Source organism: Notolabrus celidotus, chromosome 2 (assembly GCF_009762535.1).
Source record: "Notolabrus celidotus isolate fNotCel1 chromosome 2, fNotCel1.pri, whole genome shotgun sequence".
NCBI classification, from domain to species: Eukaryota; Metazoa; Chordata; class Actinopteri; order Labriformes; family Labridae; genus Notolabrus; species Notolabrus celidotus.
In genome coordinates this window covers 27,872,425-27,885,885 of record NC_048273.1, presented here as the reverse complement: position 1 = coordinate 27,885,885, position 13,461 = coordinate 27,872,425, and the positions used below count along the sequence as shown (strand labels likewise).

The 13,461-nt window shown below is 40.2% G+C and overlaps 1 long non-coding RNA gene across 2 annotated transcripts in view; it reads right to left on the bottom strand.

Moving 5' to 3' along the window:
• The window catches only part of LOC117829656, a 105,165-nt gene that overhangs the window by 8,151 nt on the left and 83,553 nt on the right, over positions 1-13,461 (bottom strand). The gene's annotated exons all lie outside the window — the stretch shown is intronic.

Here is a 13,461-nt window from a genome sequence, read left to right as displayed (position 1 = left end):
GGGGGTCCATGAAAGTCATCATTTGTTCCGAAGACACACAGATGGATGGATGGAGTGTGTGTGGTACAGTCTGAGACCCCAGTAAAGATTTTATTTTGGTGTTATCCACGGGAGGAAATGTCTTACAGCGTATAGTCATTAGAAGGACCACACAGAGGGGAGCCATGAAAGTCCATCTCACATCATGAGAGCATACCTGTATTTGTAGTACAGGACAGGTCGAGTCTCACAAGGACACCTCCAGACTTAATCCACAAATCAAAGATGTTCTCTAAGAACAGCTGGGTTTATGCTGTTATCAAGTTCCGCTTTAAACAGGAGTTCTTAGATGTTTTTCTCAATCAAAAAAGACAGAAAATCCAAACTGGTGACACATTTTTGTCAAAGATGAACAACATTTGCAAGATTACACACCAGGTTTTTGGAGATTCTATTTCAAGGGACCTTCATGCACGGTCAAGATTAGTAGAATCTGGATACCACCTTGTGAAGTAAACAGAGCACTACTAAATCCACCAAAGATATTTCTCTCATCTTTTGTCATATTACCATTCATCTCTATGCATCTACAATGATGTTCATGCAAAGTTTTATGTGTGGAACACCCAATTGGAGCCTTTGCTTGGCCTAGTATTCTTACATTTGAAATATACGAGACTGTAAACAAAGTACAACAGATGAAATTTTAAACATCAGCTCAGGTTAGAACACCCTGAACCTTTTCTGTAGTTATGGTGGTTATGTGAGAGATCTAGAAAACATGTTTACGTTTGAATCTTTGTTAATACGTATCTCTGAAACTGGGCAGAAAAGAATATTTTCTGCACTCTTAAGTCATTTTCAGTGATCTGAAGGATTTCATTACATACTTATAGTAAATCTGTGAATTTTAAAAGATTTGAAAAACATATGAAAACGTTATTCAAATGAACATTTTGGATACAACAAAGTAACAAAGTAAAAGCAAGGGCAATGTAGAGTCGTGGCTATGAATGCTTGTGATCAAAGATCAATCATATAGTGTGACTGTGATATTTGTGGTTTTACATGTAGAACAATAAAGGTGTTGAACTTTGAACTTTTTGAGTCTCATGCACTCAACATGAATTTCTTTCCATTAAAATACCAAATCTGTGCTCAATAATCATACTCCAGAAGTTGACTTTGACGTACCACAAGTATTGTTTCTATCCTCTCTATGCTCTAAAACTGGTTCAGAGGATCTCCTCCAGCCAGGATCAGACCATGATGGATGACAACAAGAACATCCAGAAGAATTAGGTTTAACAAAAAGGGAGCAACACAGGAGAATGTACAATACTCTATGCGTGGAGCTAAAAAGTTAAGTGTTCATGCTTTTCCATTCATAGGAAGTGTGTAAATTTATATGGATGAGTGTGTAGTTTACACATGTACGTCTTGTCTGTAAGTCGTTCTAAATCTTAGGTGTCACTCTCCCTCCCTGTCTTCACACCAGGTGCAGGGGTGCTAGATTTATACCCAGCAGCCCTTGCCCACCCTTGTGGAATGCCATGCATCTTCAAACAGGTACTTCACTTTGAAATCTCATCTCGGCGTGATATCTCTAGGCGGCTAAATATATCCGGCTCCCGGATCCCGCAGCCGTCAGAGCGTAAATACCGCCTGCGCTGCATCAGACTTCTGCATTCAGTCTAAAGTCTGTCCACGCAACTGTCCACTTGTCTCCACCAAATCACCCCCCTCCCCTGTATCATCTGTGCTGTTCACAGGAGCTCCTGCAGAAGTGCTGAGGCACTGCATGCCTCACACATCTCCTTTGGGCTAAAGCCAGATACATGTCACGATGCTGTGATTAATCAGCAGCACACAGGACAGCAGCTTTAAGGAGGATCCGCCATGTGAACATGACCTTCTGTACATGTTAGGTCAAAGGTTCCCAAACTTGATCAAAAACACATTTTTACAGAATTAAAGACTGCTTTTCTCGGGCTGTACTAAAAATCAGCAGTGTGGTGACAAATCTGTAACAAAAGAGTCAGCTTTAATATCCGGCTTCTTTAAGCCTGCTTCTATCTGAGGACCAATCAGTGTTTATTTTTTTGTAGTAATGCAAGTCACAATAAAAAAAGGTGATTATATGATGAACATGCTGAATATGATACGGAATAATATCAGTCTTTGGTATAACATTTTGAGCAAAGCCCAAGACTTTTGTGTTTTGTGTTCAGTGTGTGCTGTACTAAAATCACTAATTTCAAAATGACAATGTTGAGCAGTCACAAGTTACTAGTTGAAGGAAAGCTGAGTTATTAGCCAATTTAAATGTATGTAGCAGCTGGGTGTTGAAATTAATATCACACATGTAAAATAAAGCTGAAGTCAAGAAAGTCAGAAGTCTACGTAGTAGCTGTCAATACACACAGACCAACACAAGAATGACAAAACCAAGAGAGAACATCTTACAGCAACTGACCCATCACAAACCCAAACTGAAGTCACATTTGCATGTCTGGATTATAAAAACAAAGTAAATCCAGCACTGTTTATGATGAGGAGTGAGGCATGATGAGCCGTGCGTCTAAGCTTCACATTTATTCCATTCTGTTTTATTGAGGTTCTTATATTGAAAGACTACCAAAAAAATACAAAATGCAGACATTACAGATCTGTGTGAAAGATCCTCTCTATCTCTATCTTTTCAAAACAATGCTCCAAAAAGTAGAGATGCATGCTGAAACTTTTTAACTGCTAAAGTCAGAGTCTTCCTGAAGAGGGGTGCAGCATGGCGAATGCCAAAAGCAAAGCTCCTCTCCTGGTGTTGGCTAACCCCGTCCGGCTGTGACAACAAGAAGGGACCTGGAGTTAACATTTAGATAACGGATGTGTGTGCTGCTTTCCATTTCCATTCCTGGTGACAGGGAATCTTAGGAGCACATCACAGGTTGTGTTTGTGCAAGTGTGTGTGTGCGTGTTGGAGGCAGCAGGGCACTCCTATGTTTCCTACATCTCAGGGGTGATGTGGAGGAACACCGAAATTCCTCATTCTGCTGTCCTCTGAGGCATGGCCGGCCCTCTGTCAGCTTTTACTAACCAGATGCATCCGAAACACGCACCCGGGCTGAAGGCAGGGGATATTGCCTGCTGTGTAGCTGTCGACTTGCTTCTCGTTGCATGCCTGTGTTGAGCAGAGCGGCGAGTGTGTGGTGTGTATGTGTGAATGGGAGGGTGGAGGTTAGGAGGGTGTCAGCCTGTCTGTGAGTGCGTAAATGTGTGTGGCAGGACATGCTCTGAATTTGGGATAGAGTATCATCCACTACACACGCCACAAAACACCACAAACAGGATGGCATCTATAGATTCTGGTCATTATTGGTTCATCTGCTGATTACTTTTATCATTAATCCATTAATCTGGTAGTCTCTTAATTATCAAGATATAAGGAATAAGCTCATTGCAACTTCAAAAAGTCAAAAGAGAAACTTCTTTCATCCAATCAACAGTTCAAAACCCAAACACCCATCATCTCCTACAGTTGTTTCTATACTAATAACAGAACTAGTGTCTAACTTTGATGCAGCCTAAAATGCTGAGTCAATATCAGAAAATCAAAGCAACAATCTCATACCAATATTTATAAGCCTCCCAATTTTTTTTCAACAAATTATTTAAATATTTGTATCATACTAGTATTAGATGGGCACTGGATATCTGAAAATAATCAAGTTGTTCTCAGGTATTGAAAATGGATTCAAAAGTCTCCACCATTTACTGTCTTGACCGACAGTCAGGTTTAAAGTTTTCAAATAAGGAAAAAAAAATGACAAAATAATAGTTGAGTAATCATATTCGAATGATCAAATATCATTAAATGAGATAAGTCGAGTAGCATGCCTCTGTTTTAAAACAAGGAGATTTAATCTTACCTGTAAGTAACCTGATACTGATGGTTAGCCTTTCAATGGGCAGCAGTGTGTCTGTTTTGGGGTCCGGTGACGAGGAGCGACAGTTTTCTGACCACATGCAAATCGATCAGGTTAATTATTATGTAAACTTGACAATTAACCTGAGTTTATGATAAAACATATTTCAGTTATTACAGCTGCTATCTCTGTGCGTGCTTTACGAGAAGTGTATGTTGGTAACTCTTCAACTAACCTCAGGTAGCTAAATGGAGCAGCTCTGATTACCCATGTCACAATCCCTGTCATTTAAGAAGCTGGAAAAACAAATGTTTGATTTTTCTGCTAAAAATATGACCAAAAAAATTACACTATGTACAAAATAGTTAGCTATTTATTAGATCTGATCAACTAACCATTTAATTAATGAATCGTTGCAGCTCCAACCATAAGTTGTAGCTCTATGTGACTCTTAGATGTTAACTAGCATCCCTCTGAAAATGGTCTCTAAGTATTCCTGAGTGTTTGATTGAAATTAGATTTTGTGACATAGAGAGATAAATTAAGGGGAAACTGAAGAAAAGCTCTTTGTGTGAGCGCACGTTTGTGTGTGTGTGTGTGTGTGTGCACTTGAGAGATCTCCCCCATCCTGTAGATTTGTGTCAGTGTGGGATACTTTTGCAATCTCATCTCCATCTAAAACTCCTGCAGGCCCTGTGCACCATTATCACGCAGTTGCAATAAAACCCACAGTAATTAAAGGGGATCTGGCTGTAATTGCCTCAGTGAATCAACTTAATCAGCACCTGTGCTCACAGTCCACCTAATGGTGCAATCTAACCTTTTAATACCCCAGAAATTAGAATTGTAAAAAATTATACACCTGATAATCATTCCGTATTTTGAAACTCTTGAGTGGACAATGAGTGGACCATTGTCCAAGGCAAATATTAAAGATCGGCAGACTGCTGAGTGTGCATATGAGGATGTGTGTGTGTGTTGGAGTGATGAGGGGAGGAAGAGAGGGAGAGGAAAGGTGAAGACAGGCTGACATTTTACAATAAGTGTTCATAATCAGGCTAAAATTATTTGTTGATCAATTGTATTGAGCTCAAACAAGGCAATGCGTTGGACGTTTTTTACGCTTTTCTGACATTTAATGAACCAAGTATTAAATTATTTCAGATTACATTTATAGAAGGGGTCATTTGAAGACACTTTTAAGGACTGGTGTTGGGCTGATGGACCTCTAAACCAGGGGTTCCCAGGTAGGGAACCTTAGGTGCCTTATAGGTACCAAAGAATTGTGACACCCATTGTCCCTCGAAGTGGTTAAATGTTGCTTCATACTTCAAAATTAGTTTGCCCACATGCGCATGTGGCTGTGTTTCCTATGCTGCTGTGAATTAACCTGCTGCTACTGATCCTTTTGTTAATTAACTGTTAGCTAACATTAAGTCTAACTTTAGGAGTCATCTCACAACAAAGAAAGGCAGAAAACTAATGAAATGTACTTATTTGAAGGATTTTATTTCAAATGTAACTACTATTTTTGTCTATTTTTTTCAATAATGGGTAAAATAAGCAAATTTAGAATACTTAAAAAAAATAATAATCTGGAAGACATCTTGCGACCCCCCATTGGTGCGTCACGACCACCTGGGGGGACATCAAGACCCACACTTTGGGAACCCCTGCTCTAAACCACAGATTTATGTACATGGCATAGTTGAGGCTTTGCTTTTGTTTCATCCAAGCTATTTTGGTTTCCTTTACTCTTTCATTTGTTTACTTTTGGTCAAGAATCTACAGATTATAAGATAAATAAGATAAAGTCTTCAGCCTCAATTTAAATGCTGAAAAGTTGAAGCTGAAAAGTTGGCATCAGCAGTTATTGCTCTTTCATACCAACTTTTATAACTGCAAAGTTACAGACTGCAATCTGTTTCACAATCAGCAAACTTGCTCGCAGCCACAACGTTACTTAAAGCTGAGCTTTCATGCAAAGTTTAGTGAGCTTTTACACGCACATTTCAGCTGTGCCAAATCGCAAACCCCCATGACAATGCTGATATTTAAAAGAATGCAGAAAATTAGAGGGCCCTAAAGGGATGGAGAGATCATGTTTACTTTGTTGAAACTATCATTTTACATAAACCTGCTCTGTTGCATAAATTGTTCCACCAACGTAACAGAAGTCTGTTGATTAACAAATGATTGATATTGAACTTTTTACACCCAGGTAGTTTCATCAAAGAGAGTAAAGAACAGCTGGGGCTAATGGAAACTGATTATAGCTGTTAGCTTTGCATGTCACAGTGATGCTATTCAAAATATCTGGTGAGTTATGTTACTAGATATAGTCACAAAGTGTATAAAAGTATTTTAAAGAAGAAGACTTAGCGGGGCACGGGTTTGGCCTAGTGGTTAAGTCCTGCACCCCATGTACAGAGGCCATGGTAATTTTGCAACCCAGGTTTGACTCAAACCTGTCTCGCCCCGTTCTCTCTCCCAGTTTCCTGTTCTATCATCTGTCCTTTCCTCGTAGAATAAAGACATAAAAGCCTGAAAATGTGACTTAATTGAAAAGAAAAGATGAGAAGGATTCACCTAGATGTCACCGACCAATTTGTGAACCCGACTTTTGAAGCACTAGGTTTGGCATTTTGCAGTTGCGTACTTTTTGACTGACCATAATTGGACGATAGGTTGGTTAAGCATTGGAGCATTTCAATCCTGGTTGCAAGTCACTGGTTGTGACTTTATGCTGAGTGGGGAAAATACTTCTAAGTGGGGATGAGGTAAATCAGGTAAATGAGTAAAAAACAAGTAAGCTCTATTTCCTTTCGTGGCTCATACAATCAGACTTCTTTTTGCAATCTGGAGTTGCCCCCTGTTGGCCAATACGGAGATTGCAGGTTTAAAGCACTGCTGCTTTATCTTCATTTCTCACCTGTCATTATTGTCCACTTTTTATAAATAGTCTTGGTTATAATTTCAAGGCTTAACTGCTGATATGGTGTTACAACAGCTCAAGTTTTCAGTTCACAATAAGGGAGCTTATACCTTTTAATTCTACTGGTTTATCTTTTAAAATAGCTGGTGTTAATTGTAGAGGCTTCAGGCTGCTCACACATTGAGGAAACCCTTTGGCGTCATTGTGTACAATATACAGTAGCTGCAATGTCCCCTGATGGGATTTTGCCTAGATCATCAACTCGTTGCACCCCCATTGTACCCCAATTGTAGCCCCATTGTTCTTCCAAACATTTCCAGCATTGTCAATGTGAAATAGAGACAAATCCCCCATAAAATGTAGAACAAATAAATCAAAAAGTCAAATTTTAAGATGCTGAGATTTAGCCCATATCAGCAGCTACTATATCAAAGAATGGTCAGCTTGCTCAAGTCTGTGTGGTACAATCTATAAAGGACCCACATATGTCTGTCAGTTATGGTCGTTACAAATTGTGGTGAGAAGCAAGCATGTCTCTAAAAGTGTCTGAGGTTTTACGTTACAAACGTTCAGACTTATTTCCTTCTTCATATTTAGCCTCTGAGATTAAGAGTAATTCCACAACAACATACTGACCTGTTGCAAACAGTATTCACTGCAAAACAATACAATAACAAGCACAAGGAAAAACACAGATAACGACTCAGCTAAAATCATGAATAAATTAGTACGCCCATTACTCTCGCACCGCTGGGCCTGCGGCCTCATTGAAATATAGGTCTTTTCAACACATATACCTAATATACTAAAAAAGAACATTTAAAATGATTCAGTGGCTTGTGTGAGCGCATTAATTTTCAGTACTAAAAATATATTTTTAAGCAGGTCTCAGGCCCTACTTCTTTCTTGTGTGCGATGCATAATGGATTCCTATGTAATCCATTATGGCTGCTGAGGGAGCGGGAGATAAAGAGTCTCCAGCAGCAGCCACCCGGGGTTGTTCTTCTTTAAATGAAGTTTTAATAAAGAACGACTGAGAGGCTGTACAAGGTCAATTATCAGACTTTTACCCATCCTCTGATGCTGCTCTCAGATCCCTGTGCTTAGTTAACCATAATAGCTGTCAGTCATACCCTGCTGATCCACACGTAAAAACGTCAGACTCTTAGACGAAGGCTGAACCGATCTATCCAACGCCTCTGTCAGTGTACGTTTACTGTTGACTATTTTTCGTCCTGACTGGCACATAAGGTCGCCTCTGTCACAGACAGGCAAATCAGGAAAGCCGACGGTAGTCGACGTTCATTTGTCAGCGCCCTGGTTGAGGAGGATATCTCTTTATGCATCAAGAATACGTTAAAAATCACCAGGGGGAGAGGTGGAGATATTAATTTCGTCTGTCCGGGCTCTCACTCAGCGTTGAAAGTTGAAACCCCCCCTGACCCGTCTCAAAGAGTGAGGTGGATTTAATGTACAGGGTGCTTATGAATACACTTATGTATTCATTTGAGCAATAAACGCCGGGCTGGGTCCCACACAGAAAAACAAACTGCCTAGCTTCCGGCAGCCATTTTAATTAAATGCCATGGATTGTCAAATTTATCGATCCCCCCTCCCCTGACACAAGCCTGAAGGATGTCCTGTGCCATTTCCATATCTTTAGCGGCTTCTCCTGCTAATGTGAGGTGAGGGATGGAAGGAGATGGAGGTCTGCTTGGCTAAATTGGGTCTGCTGGCTCTCATGGTGTGTAGCTGAAAGAAGGGGGGGTGTAAATGGATGTAGATAGGCAAAAGGGGGGGTTGCACATGTCCTGAAGCGATAGCCTCACCCTCGCTCTCCCTCTCTCAGAGCAGATCTGTGTACAGATGGGCGTCTGACAGGCCTACAGCTGTTCTCCTAATTGTTCATTAAGTGTTCTATTGATTCCCTTATTCCGAGTACATGTGTCTTTCAGCCGCTGCTCTCCATGTGAAGTGGCAGACACACATGCCACACACACTCACACCTACACACATCCTGGCTGAGAGGGCCGGCTGATGCTGAAAATGCGAGCTGCCACTTCTAATCCAGGCCCGTCGTCTCTCTGAGGGGTCCAGCAGAGCACTGGAAGCAACGCAGCGCCTGACGCACTAGGCTTTTATTTTCCAAACTTTTAGCATCAATCAATTAAAGTGCTGGCAGCAGGATGGAAAAATGTTTAATTCCTTGTTAAGCGGCAGCAGCCTCAGATTGCACCTGGCTGATAAGGGGGCTTGTGTGAGTCTATTAGATCCTGATACTCTTGCCTGATTACTTGGGGAGAGTGCAAGCTTTATTTAGGCGGAGAATGATGAAGATCGAGGGGAGAGGAGAGAAAAGGAGATATAGCAAGTGAGGAAAGGACAAAAGATACAAAAGCACATTCATCTTGGGGGAGTTTGATCTTCTGTATTGGATTAGGGTGTTCAGGTGGAGCTGCTCTTACCCTGATCTACATTTAGTCTGCATGCAGGGTTGATAAAAATCAAGCCCACTTCTGTACTCTGCCTTAAATCCTCTTTACAGAAACAGACTTGAACCAAAACGTTTTAAAATTCCCATAAGGAATAGTGATAGGTGGTGCATAGTCCTCAGTAGTCTTTTGCTTCTACTATGTTCACCTGATGCAATTCAGGGACTCCATTTGAAGTAAGAAAATGAGGAAAAATTGGACATTACCCCTTAAGAGTTTCTCTCTAGACAGGACTTAAAGAAAGAGCATGCAGAGCACGTAAAGAGAGGACCAATCTGTTTCAGTGCTCTTATGAATTTACAGAAAATGCAGCAAATAGAAAGTGTAGTATTGTATAGTATGGACTGGTCAGTGCTAAAGAAAGAAAAATCACCAGACAAACTGTAACCATTCCTCTTTTTTCCTCCTTTGTTCTAAGCCTCACAATTTGGCTTTCAAATTGGACTTAGCGCTTCAGTGAGTCAAGTCATATACTCCCGGGCCGGGTGGTCGTCTCCATTTCTTGGGCGAGGAAATTCTGTCGGCACCTCCCGCGTTGAGTGGAGTGATAATGTTCTCTGTAAAACACAATCAGTCACCTCCCTCCTTGCCTTTGTATAAGCCTCGAGGACCCCCAATCAATACTGGCTGGCTGGGTGACTTATCATCGTGAACCGGCCGCGGAGCTGAGCTGAGCTGAGCTGAGCTGAGGCGAGCAGGGCGCAGACGGTGGGCTGCATCCTGATGCAGACGTGAGGTGAGGCCTGTTGGTGACCTGCCTGCCAGCGTATGACTGATTTTGTTACGAGTCAACGTAGAGAGATACTGGGAGAAAATCTCCTGCAGAGGGTATTCCCCATGGCAATTCATACCATTCAGCCTGAAATCTATAAATCCATGTACAGTATGTATGAACATTGTTGATGAAATAATGTTTTTGTGTGCAGGGATTTAAATTTTTGTTTATGTGTTCATCCATTCATGACTTTGCAAAAGAATGGAAGCATGTTTACTGCCCTCTATGAGATGGACAGCAAAGTATTTTTTGTCACAACACCGAGTTGGACACTAAAAAGGAATAATTTCAGCATGTTGAGGCTCGTGTTGCTTATTGTGATTTTGGTTCAGATGAAGCATAAAAGAGCAAAACTTCCTTTGCAATGAGGAGTTGTCATTTGCAGAACTGGACTGATGTCAATTGTATTGAAATCTTCTCACCTGGAAGTCTCAAGAGTGGTCTTAATGGCAAAATTAGCTTTTGTTCTCAGTTGTTTTTCAATTATGAAGTTTTTTTTAATCAGCTTTTATCAAAGGCTCAATGAGACGCTCAACTTTGATATCATTGGTGTATAAAAAAACGAATTCACAGAGATAGAAGGCAAGTGGATTTTATCATTTCACACTAGCATTGTTATCCATGTTTGTTTAAGATTAGACGAAAACAAGCACACAATGCCAGCACTACATGAAAGCTAATTTCTCAGCATGTATTATTGATATGAGTCAAGCCAGAGTGGTTCAGTTAGAGAAAAGTATATTTTGAATTCATCCAGAAAAACATCCCTCTGTCATTCTGTTCCATTACTCCAAAAACAAGTGACCTTTGTAAAAGTGACTTCCTGACAGGTTGTGAAGTTAGTGATCAAATCACAATAAGCTGTGCATGAACAGCCTCTTGTTTGATGTTCATAAAGTCCTGTTTTTTTCTTGACTTCTCTGGTGCTTATTGTGAGAAAGAGAAGTTTCATCTGCCCAGTACACAACTAACTTTTCTTGAAGACCACACAGGATGAAGTGTGGTCCTGAACTGTTGACTCCTGGCCTTGCTTGCCTTTGCAGTTTTGTGACAATACGTTCAAGGCCTTTATTTCACACTAGCACTGTTGTGTTCAGTTTTATTTGATGGCCGATGAAGGGCTAAATGCTGAAAATACAGTGGATGTTTCCAAAAAGCTCAGATAAATGTGTGAAAGCAAAGTCTGTAGTTTTCAAACAGTTTATGTGACTTTATGCATTGTAAATCCCTGGTGGTAATTGCCAGATAACTACAGTTAAAGTCATTTTTGTTATGTAACCTTCTGGTGTTCATATGAAAACTATATCCATTATTCCATCACTAATTTGCTAGCATATGCAAGATCACCAGCCGTCTAATGACTCTGTGCAATCAGGTACAGAATTTGCACCGGTTAATTGAAAAAAAAAAGTTAATAGGCCAGCTCTAAATATGCATTTGAATTCATTAAAGCTCCCGAGCATACAGAACACATGTTGGAATCAATGATCTGCAAATATCTGCCTACCTTTTTGTCTTTAACACACTTTTATCATGGCTTTAATACAAAAAGAAATATTATCTTATCTATAATCTTTGATGTGCTGCTCAAAAGGTCGGAGAAAGAGTCAAAAACAATCACAGCAATCACTCTCTAAGGCTGAATACACTGGCAGACTAAAGATGGCTTGTTTACTAACATTTCAGTTTCTTTGCACCGTGTACAACAACAGTGAAAAGAGGGTCGGATAGATGCTGTTTGGAATCGTCTTTAACTCTGATGATGTTTGCAGCCTGAGCAGGCATGTTAATGGCCTCTAATTGGTTTAGTGAAGAGAACATGTTGACATTTGCAATGTGTTCACAGTCCAGAGCCTCGCTTTAGCCATTATGCTAATTCAACCATTATATATCTGGAGGTATTAATGGGACTGACACAAGTGATGTTACAGGTAAAGGGCTGTGAAATGGTCTGTAAACAGAGGGAATTGATTCCAAGGCTGAGGCGATTGTCACCAGCTGCCACTGAGCTGAACAGCTATACCTTTCTCCTCCTCCTTTACCCTCCTTGCATTCCTCCTCCTCCTCCTCCTCCCACCCTTGTCCAGCTTGTCAAATCGTCTCTGACAGCGATCAGCAGAGGCTGTCAGGGGCCATCAAAAAGGTACCCAAACACAGAGGGAAATGCCGTCTTCTTACAAAAATGAGACTAGATCAGGATCAATACAGTTTACCCCACTTGCCCAACATCTAAGCACATCCATCCAGAGACACCATCACAGGGGAGCATCAGAATCAGCTGCACGACAAGGCCTGTCTGTCTGTGGCTGAAGCCAGCTCCCTGTCATACAGAGGCTGGGCTTATTTTACAAAAGCATTGCTTTTGAAAGACTGGGGTGCAACTCAAAGCTGATTCAAAGATGTGCGGTGAGTTCAACTGCAGACAGCATTACCATGGATGGATATCACGAAATTAGAAATTCTTATATTATTTGAAGTGAATAGACAGCGCTCAGCCAAAGCAAAGCCTACTCAGAATACTGTTGTATTTTACTGAGACTGCAACTAAAGATTGTTCTGGTTGTCTATTAAATTGTTTTAGGTCTTTACTGCTTCATACTTTTTTCCCCAAATGTGATGTGATTTACAGAGATAAAGTATGATGGAGACTTTATATTTAATCAGAAAAAAGGTAGTATCACCTCAATATCTGATGCATGAGCCTTGAAACTGACTGATATGATCAGATCAAAGCTGACAAAATGATAAACCTTTATCTCTGTGTTTTAGGTTTAACAGAATTATTATTCACGTTACTTTTCAAAGTATTAGATGAATCTTTTAGACGCAAAAGACGTGAATAAAATGTTGAAAAATACACATCATATTTCACTATTGGTCGAGGTACAAACTTGTTTAAAGTGCTTGATTTGGGCCGCCAATGATGGGAAAGCAAAAAGACATTAAACTTACAGTAATTTCTCAAAAGTAAAATGACTAATCATTTTGCCAAGCACATATTTTCTGGATTTATGAAATGAGTAAATGTAGTTTTCAAAGTTTTAATTTCCAACTTGATTTTGCAACTACAAAAACGTATTACTTTTCAATCTTAGACCCCAGTTTTTAAAAGGTGTGATGACATTTAGCAGCTATAATGAGACGTCCAATACTGGTACTGAAATTTTCATGAACTGATAGGTGCTCATACATAATTAAAAAAATGAATATCCTCTGACCAAATTAAAATATTGTTTTATGCCTCGTAAATACTCTGGTAACCCGGGGCCTGGTTCGTATCATTACTGAGGCAGCCTCACAGCTATCTTGTAACAACAGGGGGAGATGACCATCGCCTTTCATGTTCATTTAACAATG